General features: G+C 29.7%; 1 long non-coding RNA gene across 1 annotated transcript; it reads left to right on the top strand.

Annotated features, from left to right (window-relative positions):
- The first annotated feature begins 403 nt into the window (after positions 1 to 403).
- Positions 404 to 22,422, top strand: LOC149519355 (uncharacterized). Its single transcript, XR_016341285.1, has 3 exons — positions 404 to 965; positions 1,076 to 1,248; positions 21,407 to 22,422. It is a non-coding gene; the product is annotated as an uncharacterized LOC149519355 (long non-coding RNA).
- The last annotated feature ends 917 nt before the right edge of the window (positions 22,423 to 23,339 follow it).

Raw genomic sequence — 23,339 nt, 5'->3', positions numbered from 1 at the left:
TTTCAATTTTTTTCCTCATCCTACCCGTGAGTCTCGGGTGGTTATTTCCCTCCAATTTCCCCTTTGCTCTTAATCTTTTGGCGCTCTTTTTCCCTCTGCACTACGGTAACTTAAAAAAAAAAAAAAAGCGAAAAATGCCGCTTGTAAGCTCAAACTTTGCAATCGGAATTGCACAAAGGGAAAAAAATAAAAGGGAAAGAAGCCAAAAAGGAAAATGGAAGTAGTTCGATCTCATAGGAAATCCAGTTATAACGACGTCGTCGTTTCAACTCTTCCTCTCTACCGATCTCTTCCTCCCCTCGAAGTCCGACTCGAAGATTTCGAGCTCTTCGCCATGGATCGTCTCCGAGGTACCGTACTTTTCTCTGCTACTATTTCAAAAGCTTTAATTGGTCAAGAAAAACAACCTCGTACGAACAAAGCGGCTATTGTTAATAATTTTTTTGACTCGCTGATTTGGTGCCGACGAAGCGATGCTAAAGAAGAGGAATAGAAAGTAAGAGAATTAATTTTTATGATGGTTTTGTACCGTTCAATTTCTCCAGGAGTAAGAACTTTATAGATAGGATTTTCAGCAAACGTTTAATTATTTCTATTTGGAGCTTCACCAAATATAGTTAAAACACAAAATTAATAGTTAAGCTCTATGGATTTCTCATATTTATGTTTTTGTAGTATCTGATTCTTTTAATTGCTAGATTCACGGTTCTAAAAGGGATCTCTGATGGATTATCCCATGGAAAGAACCCCAAGAAATGGAAAGATTGATAAAAGTTTGAGTTTGTATTTACATTTCTTTTTTTTTTTTTTAACAAATTTTATTGTTTTCGCTCTCCAGTTTCACATCCTGTATTTGCTCATGCAATGGATCTTTGGAAAGTAAATAGGAGTCATCTGCAGGCAACAGATGATGTAAACAAGAATATCATTTCACACTTTGTTATTCGTCTTGTGTATTGTATAACGTAAGTTCATGATATTCTTGATATTCTGGTTCTGAAATTAATTGTCTTGTCTTTTTATATTGATTAGTAACAATGATTATCATTATTATTCTTTTTATTGCTCTGGTTAGCGAGGAGCTTAGAAAATGGTTTCTGTCCATGGAGACTTCCCTCTTTCGTTACCCTTTTTACTTTGAAAGCTCTGAGGCATAGGTAGCAGATTGCTTGTATGCTGATGTTGTAGAGGGCGTTGATGTCTGAGTTTAAGCTTCCATACGGGGCAGTCAGCAATGCAGAATTTGAGGTAACGGGGCTCCACAATTTTCTAATTCTTTGAAGCTATTTGTTTTCAGAAGATGCAATTGCATGAACCTTACTATGATAGTGCATACGATGCCTTTTAATTTTCTCTTAATTGAATTTCTTATTTGTCATAATATATAGATCTGTTGACTTATAGTTAGATATAACTTAAGAAGTCATCATTAATTTTTTTTAATATGTGATTGGTCACCAAATGAATCTATTCTTCTAATTAGATCTTAAGTTTGATTAAAGATCTTTAAAGAATAAGTTTTGATCTACTAATTAGAATAAGATTTGAGAGTTCGATTACTATGAGAGATGTTATAACATCCTCACATGCACATCCAAATGAAGGTATCATTTTATTTTAAATTATCGTAAGGTTTTGATTTTAATGATCTTTTATTAACATTTGAATATTGGAAATAACTTTTAAAAGTTTTCATTAGTTTGGAAGAATTTTTAAAAGTATTTTCTCACTATGAGAGTATTCAAGAATTTCATTTATTTTTTTGAAGAGGTTTCGTCGTCAGAAAGTTTAATCAATTTTTTTTATTGAAAATACATCTAATTCTTCCACCATTTGGGCTTAAATTAAAAATATTTCTTCATCTAAAAATATTTTAAATAATCATCCATTTGCGATTTAATTTCATTTTTAGAATTTATTTTTCTTTTTACAAATTTTATTTCTAAATTTCTTACCATTTGAGCTTAATTTAGAAATACCTTACAAATTTAATTTCTAAATTTTCTATCATTTAAGTTAAATTTAGAAATATTTTCTTATTATTTGTCATTTGTTTTTTAATCCAAAAATAAGACAATTATTTTGAAATCTCTTTTAAATTTTTTCATCATTTGGGTTAAATTTAGGAAAAAAAATTTTTTACCTAAAAATCTTATGAAAATTCAATCATTTGTGATTTTTCTTAAGATTTCATTCTTGGATAATTATTAAATATTTTCACCTAAATTTTTAATTTATATTTTTAATTTTTTTGTTTGAAAAAGAATATAATTACTTTTATTAAAATTTCATTTAAATTACTCTATTATTTGGGTTGAATTTAGAGAAATTCTACACTTAAAGATTTATTAAAGAATTAACCATTTTGTAATTTCTAAAAAAATCTCGTCATTGGATAATTATTATTTATTTTCAAATAATTTATTAATATTTTATTTTGTTTTATTTTTTTGTAAATACTTTCTAATTTTTCTTTAAAATTATACATAAATAGTCAAATAAATAAAATAAACAAATAAATAAATAAATAAACAATTATGATAAAATACAAAGATAACTAGAACTTAAAAAAAGATAAGTAAAAACTAAATATCAAAGATTGAATCACAATTGATTCCAAAGCACGTAGGTTTTTGTAATTGTATTTCTTTTTAATTTTTTTTTCCAATACAAAACTCAAAAAAGAAAATTCTAATTATTTAAACTCAAAACATTAGAAAAGATTATAAAAAAAACTCTTAATTTTTCTACTTTATTTTTACTCTTTCTTTCTTGATTTTTTTTTATTGATTCTTGATTCATTCTTATGAGATCTTTTTATAGGTCTTTAATCCAAATCACAATAGGAGAATGTTTTCTTGGTTCAATCTCTTAATCAAAGTCAATTTTGGATTTTTAAGTCAAGTCCACTTATTAACCTAATACATTGTTTTCAATTAGAACACTAGACTTCAAACTGAATCAAATTCTTTTTTTTTTATTTTTTTTTAAAAAAATCATAAATCTTTTAATTAACAAAATAAATAATCTTAAACTAAACAAAATACTAAAATTCTAAAATTAAATTAAAAATCTCAAACTAAATGGGGTATCCATAGCTGTCTCTTTTTGTATATTTTTTATGAAACAAGAATTATGCAAAGATATAGACATCTATTACGTTCGGGTAATCGACTCAGTATTTTTTTTGAAAAGATTTTTTTAAACGAAAACTCAGACTTTTTGAACAACATAAAAGGTTCTTCTAAACAAAGGCTTAATAGCTTTTAAAAATATAAAAAACTCTTCTCAACATAGGCTTAACAACTTTTGAAAATATTAAAGGTTCCTTTTAATAAAGACTTAACAACTTTTGAAAAATATAAAAGATTCATCTCAACAAAAGCTCAAAAACTTTTGAAAAATATAAAAGGTTTCTTTTAACAGAGGCTTAATCACTTTTGAAAAATATAAAAATATTTTTACTTTTGCTCAACAAATTCAGCTCAAAAGACTTACGAATTTTACTCATAGGACTTGAGATTATGTCATGAGGTTTTACAAATCATGATACAAAAAAAGATTTAGCCCAGAAGATTTACGAATCTTGTTTGGAAGACTTAAAGAGACTATGTCCATAGGTTTTATAAATCTTAACACTTAAATGCTACTTTAAATAGAGGTTCCATAACTTTAGAAATATAAAAGAGATTATTATCTGAAGGAGATTAGAGGTTCATTCATCGAAAAGTTTTCAAGATTTGCATAATTTTTCGAGATTCACATTAAGAATTCAAATATTCACATTTGAAAATCTTAGAGATTCATATCCAAGATTCAAAGATTTTTGTTTGAAAAGTTTAAATTTAAAATTCAATGTCTCAAGGATTCGCATATAAAATTCTCATCTTGTGATAAAAACTCTTTTAAACAGAGGTTATAAAACTTTAAAACTGAAAAAGTTTTTTAACCAAGATTTACCAATTTTTTTCGAAATCATTATCTTCATCTAAAGGTTTCAAATTTCATTTTCATAATATTTTCTGCATACGAGGATCAAAATCTTATCAAAAGGTTTTATTTTTTAAATTTTAGTTTATCTAAAATTGTGTTCGAAAATGTTACAAATCATGTTCGGAGGTTTTACAAATTATGTCTGGAAGTCTTATAAGTTATGCCCAGAAGTTTTGAAAATTATGTTTAGAGGTTTTGAAAATTATGTTTAGAGGTTTTACAAATCATGGTTGGAGGTTTTACAAATAATTTTTTATCTTTGAAAAAGCTTCTTTTTAACAGAGGTTTTGAAACTTAAAAAAAAAATCATTTCTTTTGAAATAAAAACATCTTATAGTGGAATAGGTTTCACCTTTTAATTAAGGCTAAACACTTTTACAAATCTCATTTTGAAAGTTTTTTTTTGCTTAAAACTTATTGTTTTTGTCATGAAAAATTTTCCTCAATCGACAATTAAAATCTCATACTCCACAAATTCTTCTCAATCAAGGGCCAAAATCTCATATTTCCAAATTTTCATCCTTTTAAAATCAAAATCCAAAGTCTATTGAATATGTATTGAATGAGATGAAAAATCAATGTTATGAATTTTTAATTATGGTAAATAGGTCCTCAAGCCTTTTTTCATTTTTTGTCACAGAGTTTTAGAACTAGCTAGCTAGCTAGTTTTCAAAAATAATCCTCCATCCCATTTTTTTTTTACTGAAAGCATTTCATTTTTTAAACCATTTATCTTATCCATGGATCTTTTTCAAACCTTTTACCTTGACCATTCTCTTTGTTCCAAAAGTCATTCTTACTATAATGATTTAAAATCACATATCTCTTATCCATATCAATTTATGTCAATTCAAATATAAATGTATTCACAACAAATGCCCCAATATGTTCATGATAACCAAAGAAATGGCCTATATAACTATTCTATGATCTAAAAAATGCATTTTTTTAAAACATATGATGAATCTATTAGAAATTGATGATTATTGCATAGAATAATGAAAATGAATCTCAATTTAGTTTATTTAAAAGAATGAAACGGTTCGATACATTGAGGTCTTAAGAGAGATTTTGTCACTAAACAGGAGAAAGCAAATCAATATATCTTTATTTGGGCTCACCAATGAAAAATTATCTTTTAAAGCACAATTCACTTTTATACTCTCTTAATTTCTTGATATAATAATTTAATAAATGTCAAAATTAGCTATGATAAGTTCAAAAGTTTTAAGAAAGAAAAAAAGGTTCAAATTTCAAAACAAATTTTCAAATAAGGGTTTATTTTTTTTTGAATTTTTTAAAGATTTTTTTAATTTGTTTTTTTTCCTTTAATGACATTGCTTGAGTTGTTTTTAATCATGCTCTAAATTGCCTTGTTAGGTTTTTACCCTAGAGCTCTATTCGATTTTTTTTTTTTTGACTATTCCATCATGCATTTGAAAATTCAAAATTCATCCAAAATAAAAAAAGTAATGGTGATTTCCTAAAGAAAAGTTTTTTAATTTAAATATCTACACTTGATCAAAATAGGCTTTTTAAATAACGTAACATAGGTCAAAGTTTGGGGTTTTGAAAGAAAAGATAAATAATCTCCAAAATGTGTTTGGGTAATCAAACTAAGGGTCATTTTTTTTTTTAATGAAATTCTCATTTTATCTTTTCAAAACATGCATTTTCATATTTTTTTTCTTTATTTTTTCACATTAAGACAAATTAAGCCCAAAATTTTGAAAACTCACCTTTTGAATATAGGCATTCTTTCCTTACCTTTAACTTTGTATCCATTGTTTTCTCAAATAAATCTTCTTTAATACTTGCCTCCCAATGTAGAGTAAGATCATTGGTTAGAGTTTTTCAAAAAGAATTCAATAAGCTCAAATAGGGTAGCAAATAGATATTTTCTTTTCGTAAAAAAAATATAAAATATAGTCATTTATTATATCAAATATGGATACTTTCATTGAAAAGCAATTCTCAGGATAAGATTTTTCTTTAATTTTGGAATCATTTGGATATCTCATATGCATGATGTTACAGTCAATTCTTTTTTTATTTATTTTTTTATTTTTTTAACTTAAGCTTAAGTTACTACACCAAATGAAGTCCGAGTGTAACAATCTTAATTTTCACAACCCACATCAAAAGATTAAATCAATGCCATCAAGAAGAAAGGATACTAAAAAAATAGATAATTTCATTTTTTGGTAAACTTGACCCAAAATATGGGTAAAAAATTTTTTACGACAATGAAATAAAAGGGATATTGCATATATTAAGATGTGAAACAAGGATATTAAGAGATATAGCTTTTTCAATAATTATATCTCAAGGAAAAAATTGAAGAGGTTAGGTTGCATTTAGGTTTGCCTTGATACTTATCAAATTATCCAAAATTCAAAATTTTTAAGAGAGTACCTTATGTTTTGGCTTACAAAGATTTTACAAATTTCATTGTTTATAGCCTTAATGAAGATTATCATAATTGAAATCCTTATTGGTCAAGTGAAAATCAAGTTTGTGAGACTTGAAAAATTAAACTTTAGAATAGCATAATTCTCAACTGAATTAGAATACGAACTGGTTATAACTAGGTATGTTTATTCTTGACAATAATTATCAATTCCTTCAAGATTATTTTCACATGTAATGCAAGAATTCATACGACAAGATTCAAAGCAAAACTTAGGCAAAAACTTATGCACATGTCAAAGTAAAACTTAGACAACAAACTCAAAATTTTGAAACCTTCTCACAAATTGTTTGATATTTCATATCCAAAAGTAAAACTATTGTAAAGTAGATTTCCATTGCTCTATAAGCTCTATAAGCTCTATAATCAAAGTGCCACTAATGATAAGTTCTTTAATTTTATTTTTCAATTGTCTGTATTTTTCAGTTAAGTGTCTAATTACCTTCATATGATAATCACATCTATCATCCGTGTCATAACGTCTAGATCCGGGGATCTATCGCTAGACATTGACTTAAGGGAGTCGCCACCAATCTTTTTTTATCTAGGTGCGATTGGCCACTTAAGGAATCTGTCCTTTCAGGGAGCGCTCAAGTTTAAGGGCCCCTAAAAGGATAGGTTCAGGTCTACTAACCAGAACAGAGTTCGAGAGTTCGGTTACGTGTGAGGAAGGTTATAGCACCCTCACAACACCCATCAAAAGATGGTACCAGCATAATTTTGTGTTATCCAATAAGCTTTAAAATTTTATCAAGTAATTAATTGTTGAAAATTATTCTCAATTGACTCTAATACTTTTAGCAAAAAATTGAAAAAATTTTCTCACCTCAGGAGTATATAAGAAAAATTACTGTTTTACTTGCAGAGGCTCCGTCGTCGGATTAGTTAAAGAAAAATCAAAATCAAGATCAAAATAGGAAGGAAAGAAAGAATGATTGTTCTTGCGTAGGAAAAATTGATACTTTCAACTTTTCTCCAAAAATATTTTTTGGAAATTTATTTTTTAGGAAAATTGATACTTTCAACTTTTCCTCAAAAATCTTTTTTTTTTTGAAAATGTATTTTTAAGAAAAATTGATACTTTCAACTTTTCCTCAAAAATCTTTTTTTTTTAAAATTTATTTTTAAGGAAAATTGATATTTTCAACTTTTTCCTAAAAATATTTTTTTGGAAATTTTGATTTTCAAAGAAAATTGATATTTTCAACTTTTCCTCAAAAATCCTTTTTTGAAAATTTATTTTTAAGAAAAATTGATACTTTCAACTTTTTCCTAAAAATATTTTTTTGGAAATTTTGATTTTCAAGGAAAATTGATACTTTCAACTTTTCCTCAAAAATCTTTTTTTGAAAATTTATTTTTAAGGAAAATTGATACTTTCAACTTTTCCCCAAAAATATTTTTTGATTTTTATTTAAAGAAAATAAAACAAAATAAAAGTGAAAATAAAAAAAATAAAGAAAAGTAAAACAAAAATAAAAATAAGATAAAGATAAAAAATATTAAATAAATCTAATCTAATAAATAAATAAATAAATAAATAAAACAAATAAACAAATAAATAAAAAAAATTCCAAAAAAAAAACCTGGAGCGGCTTGGTTCAAGGTTGAGAAACGGCTCGGGGGGCGGCTTAGAAAGCTCGGCTTGGCTCGGAGGGGGTTAGGCACGCGCGGGTCAGAGAACGGGTCGACGCTCGGGTCGGATCTCGACAAAACGAGTGGATCTTCTGGGTTACTTAAGGCCAAAACGACGTCGTTTTGAGAGGGTATAAAAGGCACTTCTTTCTATTTTTCGGCAGAACCCTTTTCCCCCCTCTCTCTCTTCTTCTCTTTTTCTCTCCATTCTCTCTAAAAGCTGAAGAACTCCGATGGAACGTTCGTTGGATTTTGGAAAATTTCATCGAAATCTGGAAAATTTCACCGGAAGTTCGTCGAAAGATGGCCGAAAGATCACCGATTTCTGGGATTTTTCGTCGGAAACTGGGCAGGTCGTCGGAAACTTCAAGTTTGGCTGGAATTTTCGCCAGAAAATTCAAACTTCGCCTGAAAATTCACCGAAATTTGGAATTTTCAGAAATTCTCAGAAAAAAAATCGCCAAAAAACTTCAAAAAAATTCTTCTCACTCTCAGAACACTCCTAAACCTTTTTTTAGCTCTCTATACACCCCTATTCTCTCAATCAGTAGCTTTTGCTTACTGTTTTCTGTGTGTCTAGCATCTGTTCTAGGAGGTCCCTTTTATAGAGATTGATCAGGAGTTTCTGATCAATCCCAATTGCTCTTTGGATGGGGATTCAATCTTTGAATCAAATCTGGACTCTTCTGATTGAATCCCCATTCCTAGTAGGATTCTTCAACATTTAATCTTAGCCATCAAAAAAGAAAAAAAAATAATAATACTATCAGATAATCAAACAAAATCAGATGGATGAATAAAATAAAATTAACAGATAATTAAAATATAAAATAAGATAAATCCAAAAATATTTACCAAAAAAAAAATGATAATGATAATAATAATATAATAATAATGATAACATAATAATAACAAATATAACTATATAAATACATACATATAAATATTAACAGAAAAAAATAAATAAATATATATATATTAATACACAATAATAATAATAAATAATAAAATACATAAAATACAAAAGAAAGGAAAAAAAATAAAAATAATACCAGATAGAAATTGAATTGGGCTTACCCTTTTGGGCCATGCCCAATTGATCTGGGCCTGGACCTAATTGGGTGTCTACAGCTGTCTCTTTTTGCACATTTTCTGTGGAACAGAAATTGCGCAAAGATGTAGACACCCAATCAAGACTCAATTCAACATGTTTTTTTTTTTATTTTTTTGTTTTTTTTGTTTTGTTTTATTTTTTGTTTTGTTTTTTTTTTTTTACCAAAGCTCCTTTAAACAGAGGCTCAACGACTTTGAAAAGTAAATTGCTCTTCTAAACAGAGGCACCACAACTTTGAAAAATAAATTGCTCTTCTAAACAGAGGCACCGCGACTTTGAAAAATAAATTGCTCCTTTCAACAGAGGCACCATGACTTTTGAAAGTAAATTGCTCCTCTAAATAGAGGCACCACGACTTTGAAAAAATAAATTGCTCCTCTAAACAGAGGTACCATGACTTTTGGAAAAGTAAATTGCTCCTTGACAATTATGTCCAAAGGAGTTTGAAAGTTGTGTTTGAAGGAATTTCAAGAGATTATGCCCAAAGGTCTTATAAATCAACCCTGATACCAAAAGACATCTTATTTCAAGGATTAGGAACTTACCTGACAAGCTTTTTCTTTTTCAAATTTTGCAAAATATCTTCATATCTATCTTCTCTATGTGGGATGTTGGAGCACCCCTGCTTCTTGAATTTATACACCATACTTTCCTGAAAGTAGTGTATGCTATACAAATGCATATGAATTTCAATGCATGCCATGCAAATGTTGGCCAATTAATTCCTGTTCAATGTATGGTACTCAAGTTTCTCAAGCTTTTTCTTGGGCATCAAGCCCTTTGAATCTTCAGAGATCCAATTACACTGTTCTTCTAAGATTGAACCAGTGTAGCTCTCAATTGTCTTTTTCACTCACATTCTTCTTTGTTTAGTTTTTCAATACTTTGGAATAAGCTTCATCAATCGATCATCACTTGACCATCATTCAATGAATTTCTCAACACTAGCAAATTTCAAAACAAATTTCATCCACCATCATTGGGTTATTACTCATGGGTGTCTCAGCATTAACCATTCCAAAACAAACCTATCCATTGATTGTCTTCATCATTCAATCATAACTTGCAAGTCATATCGATCAATTCATCATTTTTCAAGATTTGCCCCATTATATCATATACCTTTTCAAATCATCTCTTTTAGGTTTCTACCATTTCTTCATCATCTTAGATTTCTTTTCAAATGAATGTAAGATTCTTTTAAGCACATATTCATTCATTCATTATCATTTCAAATTTTGACAAATACAATGCAATCAAGCATTTTCTCAATTCATTCTAAGGGTGTAACAATAAGAGGATAGAAAATGAACTATGGTAAAGATAATCAATAAAGATCTATTTTGGTACAGAACAAATGGGAAAAGAAATGTCATTGTGATGAATGGTATATCCAAATGATTAATATTCAGACAATTCTCAACATTAATCTAGGATTCTTTTTCAAAAACTCATTCCATTTACTGTTGAAGTCAACTTGAGCTTGGCGAACTTTGCCCCAGTCTTTGAGAGATCTTCAGATGTCTTTGATCTTCCATTCATGTGAGCCATTTGACCTGGATCTTTTTCTATCAAAATCAACCTTTCAGGTTTTCAATTTGAATTTCCTTTTTTCATTTTCTCATTTCTTTTTTTTTTTCCTTTTTTCATCATCTTTTTTTCTCTTTTCTCATTTTTCATCCATTGTTGATATCTTTCATACATCAAACTTTAAAGCCTGATTCCATTGCTTCCTTATGAGCATATCTTTGCTCAACATATGATCATTCAAGTTGAGTATTCACATTTGATTCAAATGGACTTTTCAAGGTTGTAATGTAGGCCAAGGTGAAGGGTCATAAAAAAATGGATATAATAGGCTCAAAACATGTATTAAAAAGGTTCAAGATCGAAGGATCATTTGATGCAGCTTGGCATTTTGCCCCCACATCATTTCACTACTTTTTTCTTTTCTCACACAAAGGATTCTCATTACTTTACCCCAAGTCATGTGTGGCACATATTTTTTCTTTTTCTTTTTTCTTTTTTTTTTGAGACCTTTTGTGGTGTTTTTTTTTGTCAAAAATTACCCTTCAGTGTAGAGGGTGATCTTTGGTTGGGGTTCTTCAGAAAAAAATGATAGGCTCAAAGGGGTAACAATAAATGGTTTTTCGAATGGTAAAAGAAAGATGGTCATTTTTCATCTCAATTGTAAATACCTTTCTTGAACATCATCTATTGAACAAAACTCATGAATCTGTATAAAAGATTACACATCTTCAAGACATATCTATTTCACCTCCGGTAACAACCTATTTTTGCTCAAATCATCTTCTCATAGTAATATGGATGAGTTCTCAAAATTAAATCCCAGAATTATTGTTATCATTGTCTAAATATTCATTATCTGAAATTTAAGAATGGGAATGTAAAGTTATAAAAGGTAACGGAGCATGGAATAATGGTTAAGTGAAAGAGAAAAATGTAATGAAATGCATTGACTTGCCTTTATTAAAATGATAACAAGTGAAGTCATATTGCAAAAAGAAATCTAACATTATTTGAAAAGAAATCCTAAAATGACAGAAGAAACCTTCAACCAGCCTTATCTCCATTTTTTAAAATTGTCCCCCTATGCGATCAGTTGAAGAATCTCTATTGACATCTTGCCCCTCAATTCATTGTGACTCTCCGGATCCTTTCTGTTTTTGACTTTCACTCAGAGCGTTAACATTAGATGTTGTTGCTTTTCCTTGATCAAAACTTACCAATCCATCATTGATCAACCGTTGCACCTTATACTTTAAAGCAGTGCAATTTTCAGTAGAATGGCCAGTAATTCTATAGTGATAATTGCAGTGGGCTGTAGGATCATACCACTTTGGGTAGGGTGATTTAAGCGGCTCCACATGGTTGGGGGCAATCAAATGGCTATTATAGAGTTCTCGATATAACTTTGTATAAGTCATAGGGATTGGATCAAATACAGATTTTTCTCGAGTAGTTCGTTATTCTCGTGAACCACTTGCTGGGTTAATAGGGCGAATTTGGGTTCTTGCAGGAGCTTGAATGTTAAGGCTGTATGTAAGATTTTGGGGGCTAAAAATTGATTGGTGTGTGGATGAATAAGGTGGTTGTGGAGCTAGCTGGTATGGGTAGGATGAGGCATTATTCACAGCAGGATAGTATAGAGAGTAACCTTGGGATGGATAAGGTTGATAACCCCTGAATTGTTGTCTATCAAAGCTCACAGCTTGAGCTTCAACTTCTTTCTTTTCTGATGTCTTCTTGGTTTCTCCTCTTTTTAACTTGCCATTTTTTATGGTACTTTCAATAATTTCTCCAGAGATTACCATGTCAGCGAAATTTTTTGTTGCATTCCCTATCATTTTTTCATAATAGGGAGACTTTAAAGTGCTGACAAATAACACTGTAGTTTTTTTTTTGTTAGTGGAGGTTGTACCTGTGAAGCTATATTTCTCCATCTCTGGGCATATTCTTTAAAAGACTCATTTGCCTTTTTCTCTAGATTCTGTAAAGACAAACGATCAGGAGCCAAATCGATAATGTGTCGATATTGACTGATGAAGTTATGAGCCATATCGCTCCAAGAGCGAATGTGGGTCCTATCCAACTGAACATACCACCTGGCCGTAGAGCCAGTAAGGCTATCTTGGAAAACATGCATCAAGAGTTTTTCATCATGAGCATGAGCTGCCATCTTCCTGCAATACATAGTGATGTGGGTTTTGGGGCACTTTGTACCATCATATTTTTCAAATTTTGGTATTTTGAACTTATGAGGGATAGCCACATCAGGAACTAAGCAGAGCCCAGCAGCATCAACTGACCCATAAAAGCTAAATCCTTCCACAGCCCTTAGCCCTTGCTCTAGCATGCTAATCTTGGAATTTTCCTCAGCTTCCACTCTTATCTTTTTCTTCTCCTTCTCTTTTAAATCATCTAGATTAGGAATTGGTTCTGTTACCTTTTCAATGAAGACAGGATTTATATAACTATTATACTACCCTGGGTTGAAAGCTGATGGCATTTTAGGATATGTTGGATATACGAAGTGTTGTGACGGGACCTCTTGAGCAGACTAGGCCTGAGATGGGCCAAAACTTGGAGGGTACAAAGGGTCAGTCACTTCTTGTAATAGGGGAACTTGCTGGCTTGTATTTTTTGCAACTCCTTTTCCTTTATTCATATTATTAAGAGTCTCCAGAATCTTGTTTAGCTCACTTTCAATCTTCTCTTGTGCTTTTTCTATCTTTTCAAATCTATGGGAACTTTCCTCCTTCATTTGCCTTGCTCTGGATTTTGTATTGTATCGATGGGCAGGATTTTCGCTAGATAGAGCTATCTTGGGATCTTGAGTACTGTACTTATGATTAGAAATGTTATGCTATGCTTTATGTATGGTGCTCAAATGAAATGCATATTTTTTTGAATGAAATCTAGTATGAAATGGGTGCAAATGATTGTGTTAAAACATGGTCATGAAAATAATGCAGATACATAAAATCAGACAAACAATACAGTTAGTTTCATGGATGAAGTGAAAATGATGCTGATGCATAACATTACATATGATAATGAAAATGATGCATAAAGTCAGACAATTAAAATAATTAGATAAACACCCCTTTTATGTCTTAATTTCAAGGCATATCTATCATTGGGTAGAAAGGGCTCTATCCTAGGCTTAGGCACTCTTAAGGTTCACTATATGCGATTTTAAGATCAAAGTCTAAAGGTCTTCAAATTGTTCCTTACATCCTTGTCCATCACAGACTAGTAAGGCACCCTAATCCTCACCCATTACAGGCTACAAGCGGAAAATGTTCAATTTGAGTGGGAGTATTTCGCTAGCTACTGCGGAGGCATTAGACCTCACGAAAGTAATAGGTACTTTACTCCCTCCTAGAGGGACGGAGCTCGGGTGTAGAGCTCATGTTATGCACATGCATATGAATGACATAATTAATAAGGTAAATAAACATGAATAAATAATAACACATATATACAACAAGGTTTAATTTTTTTCGACTTTTGGATAACACAAATTATTTGCTGGCCTGACTTTCAAAATTCTCAGTGGAGTCGTCAAGTTATTATAACGTCTAGATCCGGGGATCTATCGTTAGACATTGACTTAAGTGAGTCGCCACCAATCTTTTTTTATCTAGGTGCGATTGGCCACCTAAGGAATCTGTCCTTTCAGGGAGCGCCCAAGTTTAAAGGCCCCTAAAAGGATAGGTTCAGGTCTATTAACAGAACAGAGTTCGGGAGTTCGGTTACGTGTGAGGAAGGTTATAGCACCCTCACAACGTCCATCAAAAGATGGTACCAGCATAATTTTGTGTTATCCAATAAGCCTTAAAATTTTACCAAGTAATTAATTGTTGAAAATTATTCTCAATTGACTCTAATACTTTTAGCAGAAAATTGAGAAAATTCTCTCACCTCAGGAGTATACAAGAAAAATTACTGTTTTACTTGCAGAGGCTCCGTCGTCGGATTAGTTAAAGAAAAATCAAAATCAAGATCAAAATAGGAAGGAAGGAAAGAATGATTGTTCTTGCGTAGGGAAAATTGATACTTTCAACTTTTCCCCAAAAATATTTTTTGGAAATTTATTTCTAAGGAAAACTTTTCCTCAAAAATATATTTTTTTAAAACTTTGATTTCCAAGGAAAATTGATACTTTCAACTTTTCCTCAAAAATTTTTTTTTTTTGAAAATTTATTTTTAAGAAAAATTGATACTTTCAACTTTTCCTCAAAAATATTTTTTTTTGAAATTTTGATTTCCAAGGAAAATTGATACTTTCAACTTTTCCCTAAAAATATTTTTTTGAAAATTTTGATTTTCAAGGAAAATTGATACTTTCAACTTTTCCGCAAAAATCCTTTTTTGAAAATTTATTTTTAAGGAAAATTGATACTTTCAACTTTTCTCCAAAAATATTTTTTGATTTTTATTTAAAGAAAATAAAACAAAATAAAAGTGAAAATTAAAAAAATAAAGAAAAGTAAAACAAAAATAAAAATAAGATAAAGATAAAAAATATTAAATAAATCTAATCTAATAAATAAATAAATAAAAAATAAACAAATAAATAAAAAAAATTCCAAAAAAAAAACTTGGAGCGGCTCGGCTCGGCTCAAGGAAGAGAAACGACTCGGGGGCGGCTTAGGAAGCTCGGCTCGGCTCGGCTTAGCTCGGAGGGGGCCAGGCACGCGCGGGTCAGAAAACGGGTCGACGCTCGGGTCGGGTCTCGGTAAAACAGCGGATCCTCTGGGTTACTTAAGGCCAAAACGATGTCGTTTTGAAAGGGTATAAAAGGCACTTCTTTCTGTTTTTCGGCAGAACCCTTCTCCCCTCTCTTTCTCTTCTTCCCTTTTTCTCTCCATTCTCTTTAAAAGCTGAAGAACTCCGATGGAACGTTCGTCGGATTCTGGAAAATTTCACCGAAAGTTCACCGGAAGTTGATCGGAAGATCATCGGTTTCTGGGATTCTTCGCCGGAAACTGGGCAGGTCGTCGAAAACTTCAAGTTTGGCCGGAATTTTAGCCAGAAAATTCAAACTTCGTCGGAAAATTCACCGGAATTTGGAATTTCCAGAAATTCCCAGAAAAAAAAATCGTCAAAAAACTTCAAAAAAATTCTTCTCACTCCCAAAACACTCCTAAACCTTTTCTTAGCTCTCTATACGCCCATATTCTCTCAATCAGTAGCTTTTGCTTACTGTTTTCTGTGTGTCTAGCATCTGTTCCAGGAGGTCCCTTTTAAAGGGATTGATCAGGAGTTTCTGATCAATCCCAATTCCTCTTTGGATGGGGATTCAATCTTTGAATCTAATCTGGACTCTTCTGATTGAATCCCCACTCACAACAGGATTCTTTAACTTTCAATCACAGCCCTCCAAAATAAAAATCAAATAAAAAAATAATAGATAATTAGAAAAGATAAATAAAAAAAATATTATAGGATAAATAAAATAATAATAATAATATCAGATATATAATTAGATAAATAAAAATACAAAAATAAATAAAATAAAAAAATAAAAAATAATAAAAATATATATTAGTAATAATAAATAAATAATAAATACATAGGATACACATAAAATATAAAATAAAAATAAATATAAAAATGACAAAGATAAAATTGGACCTACCCATTTGGACCAAGCCCAATTGATCCGGGCCTGGACCAAATTGGGTGTCTACAATTCAGATCATAGCTTTTTGCTGATGGATTTGGGGTTGTTTTTAAAGGTATAGAGATAAAGAATTGGTGCTTTATTAATAAAGACAAAAGGTCAAGAATTAGGATTAAAATTCTCTCTTGATTATTCTTTGATCTTTTTTGTTTGTTCCTAGATTGGATAACAGTTGTTTAAGGATAAGGATTTGCATGTTTGCATGAAAACCTAACTGTTATACAAGTTGATAAAGATATAGATCTTGGGAGAGGTTGTTTATAGAAAGGTAATACGGTGGGTACATCGGATAAGGCTAACATAAAGTGAAGCTTCCAGCTTGTTGCCTTTTATAAATCATAACTTGAGCATCTCCTTCTTTCTTATTTGGTGCATCATCTCTCTTTGCATCATTTGTACCACTTTTCTTAAGTTTGCTATTCTTGATTGCATTTTTTATCATCTCTCCAGAAATTACCATATCATCATTTCATAATATATGGCTTTGAGAGTATTGACAACTAGAACTAGGGTTTTTTTGTTAGTGAACGGTGATTGAACTTGGGCAACAGTATCTTACCTCTAGGCATATTCCTTAAAGCTTTCAGTTTTTTTTTTCATGCTTTGTAAAGGCAAATAGTCTAGAGTTAAATATATAATGTGTTTGTGTTATATGATGAATACCCTAGCTAGTTTCTTTCAACCACAGATGCGAAACATATCCAATTGATATATCACCTTAAAGTAGATCTAATAAGGTTATCTTGAAAAATACAAATGAGCAACTTTTCATCATGTGGATATGTGACTATCTTGCGATAGTCCATAGTGGCATGTATTATAAGGCATTTGGTTTCATCATACTTTTCAAATTTAGGGACCTTAAATTTAGGTGGAATGATCACATCAGGAACTAAGCACAATTCAATAGCATCCATTGAACCATAAAAATCCATCTCTTTAATAACTTTAAACCTTTCTTCAATAAGATCCATTTTCTGTTGAGATTCAAAGCTTTCTTGGTTTTTATTATGTTTATCTCCAGCTTTTCTTATTCCTTTGGATTATCCAGATTAGGAACTTGATTTAGATCAAGAATAATAGTTAAGTGAGTAAGAGTAGTAATTGTAGGCATGTCAATATGCATGTAGGGGTAGCTTGTCATAAATGGCATTTGATATTGAGCCTTTTAAGATGTTTGTTTGGAATATATACCAAAGTTAGGTAGGTGTATTGGGTCATCAATTTGTTCAATCACTATTTTCTCTTTGTTTAAGTTTTTCAACAATTCAATCATATCTTTTAATTACCCTTTCATCTCTTTTTATGCTCTTTCCATTTTTTGAAAGTGAAAAGATTGTTCTTTTGTCATAATTCTGGCTTGATACAAAGATTGAGTTATCCTTGAACATTTTTTGTACAATTAGGATAATATGTTACTAGATGCCAAGGATCATCCTAACTTGTTAGAAACATTCTTCTATATGCATAAATGAATAAATGAATGCACATATTGAATGTGATACACAACAATTCAATGAGGCATGAATGGATAAACAAATGCATTCACATAATAATTTAATGATGCATGGATTGATAAATGACTGCATAAATGGATTCATAAGTTAATGTTTGCCTCATAATGATGCACGAATGATGAATGCATGCATTAGATGCTAGCTACATAAAAATTCAATGATGAATGGATAAATAAATGTATGAATGCCATATAACAACGCATAAAAGAGCGAATAAAGCTTAAACTCTTTCAACTTTATCACAAAACTCGTACAAATGACATTATCAAAGTTTTTTTATACGTTTTAACTTGGGTTACATTCTAATAATAGATGGACATGCCTTTAGCCTAGGATTGGCATATTAGGGTTAACTACATATGGTTTAAGTTAAATTTAAAGGTTTTCAAATTGTTTCTTATATTATTGTTCATCACAAACTAGTAAGGCACTCTAATCCTTGTTCATTATAGGTTACAAGCAGAAAAAATTCAATTTCAGTGGGAGTATTTCACTAGTTATTGCAAAAATTATCATTTCACGAAAGCATAGGTACTTTACTCTTTCCTAAGATGGATTGAGCTCGAGTATAGAGCTCATACAATGTAAATGCATGTGATAGTGTGTGCGAAGGAATATAGAATTTTCAAACCTCTATTAATAAAAGATAGAAAATAAAAAACTTTAGTAAACAAATAACACAATCATTACAATTTAAAACCATCAGCTCAAAGGATAGGATAAATTTAAAATGTTATGGCCTGACTCTATTAGTCCTCAATGAATTTTTCAAACTGTCATAATGTATAGATTCATGGACCTACAGCTAGACATAACCTAAAGAGTCATCACCAATATTTTTTTGAGTTGTGATTGGCCGTTTAATTAATTTATTCTTCTAAGGAGATCTTAAACTTAACTAAGGATCTCTAAAGAATAGATTTTGGTCTATTAATTAGAATAGGATTTGGGAGTTTAGTTATATATAGGGAATGTTATAACAACCTTACATGTCTATTTAAAGGATGGTATCATTTTATTTTAAATTATCTTAAAGTTTGATTCTAATGGTCTTTTATTAACATTTGAATATTAAAAATAACTTTTAAGTTTTTCCATTAGTCTAGAAGAATTTTTAAAAATACTTTCTCACTTCGATAGTATTTAAGAATCTTATTTATTTTTTTAAATAGGTTCCATCGTCGAAAAGCTTAATCAATTTGATTTTTTTATTGGAAATTCATTTAATTCTTTTACCATTTGGGCTTAAATTAGAAATATTTCTTCATTTAGCAATCTCTTAAATAATCATCTATTTGCGATTACTAAGAATTTCATTTTTAGAATTTATTTTTCATTTTACAAATTTTATTTTTAAATTTTTCATCACTTAGGCCTAATTTAGAAATACCTTACAAGTTTAATTTTTAAAATTTTCACCATTTGAGTTAAATTTAAAAATATCCTCTTATTATTTGTCATTTGTTTCTTAATCCGAAAATAAGACAATTATTTTGAAATCTCTTCTAAATTCTTTCACCATTTTGGTTAAATTTAGAAAAAAAAAATTTTACCTAAAAATCTTATGAAAATTCAATAATTTGTAATTTTTCTTAAGATTTCATCATTGAATAATTGTTAAATATTTTCACCTAAATTTTTAATTTATATTTTTTTTGGAAAAGAATACAATTACTTTTATTAAAAATTTATCTAAATTATTTTATCATTTGAGTTGAATTTAGAGAAATTTCTCACCTATAGATTTATTAAAGAATTAACCATTTTGTAATTTCTAAAAAAAATCTCATCATTAGATAATTATTATTTATTCTCAAAAAATTTATTAATGTTTTATTTTGTTTTATTTTTTTGTAAATACTTTCTAATTTTTCCTAAAAATTATACATAAATAAGTAAAATAAATAAAATAAACAAATAAATAAATAGACAATTATGACAAAGTACAAAGATAACTAGAACTTAAAAAAAATACAAATAAAAAGTAAATACTAAAGATTGAGTCATAATTGATTCTAAAACACGTAAGCCTTTGTAATTGTGTTTTTTTTAACTTCTTTCCACAACACAGAAGTCTCAAAAGAAAATTTTAATTATCTAAACTCAAAACATTAGAAAAGATTATAAAAAAACACTCAAATTTTTTACTTTATTTTTATTCTCTCTCTTGATTTTTCCAATTGATTCTTGATTCATTCTCATGGGATCTTTTTATAGACTTTGATCCAAATCATGATAGAAAAAGGTTTTCTTGGTTTCAATCTTTTAATCAAAATTAATTTTGGATTTTTAATCTAAGTCCATCTTTTAACCCAATATATTTTTTCAATTAGAATAATAGACTTCATACCGAATCAAACTTTTTTTTTTCTTTCTTTAGAAAAAATCATAAATTAATTAATTAACAAAATAAATAATCCTAAACTAAAAAAAATACTAAAATTCTATTTCCTCTTGGAGTTGAGTAGGGACTCATTTGTGGTGTAAAAAGTTCGACAGTATCTAATTGTCGGTTGGTAGCAGTTCTACTGCTTCTTGGATAATGAATAAAAATTACTTATCCAAAAAAAAAAAAAACTAAAATTCTAAAGTTAAATAAAAAAAATACCCTAAATGAGATATCTACACTATTAACTAGAGATTTGGCAGTGTAAAGCATAAATTAGGCCAAGTTGCACGCTCTATGGGTCAGACTTTACCCACTGGTATGAGATTACTGACAGGTTTCATCGGCCATTTTCCAAATGGAAGACATAAAAATTTCTGTCTTATTACATTCCTTCTCATCTTGCATTAATTCATTTTGTTATGTATAATACTTAAATTTGGACCATGTTAGTTTCCACTTCTGTAGATTGTAGATGCTTTAGTTTCTGCTGGCTACAATGCTAGAACTATAGTTTTCTTATAACAATTTTCTTGGACAAGATACCATGAGACAAGAATATAGGAAAGAATTCTCTGGAAACTGTAATCATGTTTCAATGGAGAAAGAATTAAGGTGGGTAGATTAGGCTATAATGGAAAAATGAAGCTTACTTTCAAGTTATCAAGTTGAGAATTAACCGCTGGGAATATTTCCTAGCTTTTTGTGGTTGAATCTCTAGTGATTCAACCAACATTGAATAGGATTCTGGTTTTATTTATTTAAAATCCATCATTAGATGTGGTGGTGGTTATAAAAGTTTTCATGCCATTGAAGGTTATTTCTAGGAATGGTTTCATTTGACTGCTATGTTTCAGTGATGATTAGGCTTGACCAAGATGCATGAAAACTAACAGAAACTACATGTTTTATGTGTTATGGAATTATTTATATGTCTTCGTTATTTTCTATCACTTCGGAAACAGTAGAAAAGTTATATACTTCTGATTTTTTATTTATAGGTTGAGGTTTTTGGCCTTTTTGTTCGTCTTTGGAACTTGAATATATGTTAATTATCATCGGTTGATGGCTATTGCAGGATCATACGCCTTATTCCTGTCAAAAAAATTATCTCAACTCCTGGCATCGGAGGTCATCATGGCTGCCCCTATAGGCATTTCAGGTGTTGTTTTAATCACCTTTCCTTACTAAGGAGAGTTTGCTAGGTTGCATGGGATGGTGTTCCCTCTTGGAAAACTTTATTAGATAGTTTCCTTGGATTGAACTATACTGGTTTGGTCTTTCCTTATTTAAAACTAACAACTTGGTAAACTATCGACGAAGCCTGGGCGCCCCGTTGCACGGTATGTCACAGGTGTTGTGCCCTGTTGAGTGCCTTTTCCGCGTGGATTTTTCAGTTAGTGGGAAGGTTTTTCTGCTGGTTGCACTCGGATAGAGTAAGGTGCTGGACCTAAAAAGCAAAGGAAAGTTACCTCTATAGGGAAGAAGTTCCCGCCGAATCGGAAATAGTAAACAAGGGTTAGCAGTGGCCATTACCACATCGTCTCTATAAATCTCTCTGATTTTGTCACCATTATATCATTTTGAACGTCTCAAATGCATCTCTAGATATGCTAACATGCTAAGTAGACACAATTAGTATAAAATCACTGCTTTTAAGGATAGGATTTCAGTGAGCATTCTGTTAAATATGTTGCTATATTATAACAGAACCAATAAAATTGATGATTGAACTGATGAGGTTAAACCAATTTCAAGTCAAAGACAACAACAGATAACTAGTAGTTTTAGTTAAATGAATTTGTGTATTTTTAATCTATTCATCGGTAGTATTGCAAATCCTTGAGTTTTGTTGACACAATAGCTTATACAACTATATAGGCATCTGCACTAAATTTTACATGTTATATTGCTTGTTATTTTTACATGACCGTAAGGAGAATTTAATAGGCGCACTTGCAAGAATGGATAAAGTGCACGATGGGCATAATCAGGTCATAAGATTGTCAACTTTCCTTTTAACCTTACTCTCAGGTGTTTTTGCTAGAATGGTTTATTGATAAGGAAATTCGTAATCGTGAGTAACGATGAAATTTGTGCAGTTGGCGTGTACCTTAACATTTGAAGCCGTCCATGGCTCATCATGTGATCGGGGTATCAATCATCCAAACAAATGTTTCATCCACAGTTAAAAGATCCTGCAATCAAAAGTAGATGTTATAGTTAATGGGATAAAATAACTTCAAACAATATTCAAATTGAATGTCATGCAGTGAAAAATTAAATTATTCTTCTTTTATATGAATCTAATAAAAATTTAAAAAATAGAACTAATAAATAAATCATTAAATACAAACACAAAAACACAAGTAATTTATATGAAAAAGATCTTTAAAACGAAAAGTAAAATCACAAGCAGTAATAAATAATTTTTACTATTAAAATAATGAAAATAAAAAGTTCATTGTAATTAAAATTAGATATATATAATTATAATATCTCAAGATTAAATAATTTAAAAAAAAAACAATCTTATAAGAAATAATTAAAGAAATTTTAATAAATCTAGGGATTAATAAATATTCTTAAAATTAGTAAGTAGAAAATTTGAAATTTTGTTTAAATTAAAAAGCAATGAATTATGAATACATTGATAAAATTTTATCTTAATTAAATTACGGATTGATTTTAATCAAACTATTTGATTGAAATTAAATAAATCTTCTTTTTTTTTATTTTGTTGTCATACAATTCTTATTTCTTTTTCAGACCCGTAAATAATATACAAGGACTTAAAACTTTATGATCAAACATAAAAAAAAATTAAAAATTAAAAAATACTTGGTGAATGAATTTTAGTTTTAAGCCATTTTCACGTAGAGAAAACCAAGCCAGCCCAACAGTAGTACGATGTAGAATTCACTTTATTGTTAAATTTTCAAGGATTTTAGGTGAGCACTTTGTGGGTCTGGTCAATGCTGCCTAACCCATTTTTCCTTTTATTGCCAGAA

Source organism: Durio zibethinus, chromosome 4, assembly GCF_047325235.1.
Source record: "Durio zibethinus cultivar Kanyao isolate XHJ-2024 chromosome 4, ASM4732523v1, whole genome shotgun sequence".
In the NCBI taxonomy this organism is placed as follows: Eukaryota; Viridiplantae; Streptophyta; class Magnoliopsida; order Malvales; family Malvaceae; genus Durio; species Durio zibethinus.
Note: the sequence above shows the minus strand (reverse complement) of the source record. Positions and strands in the feature narration are given on the sequence as shown.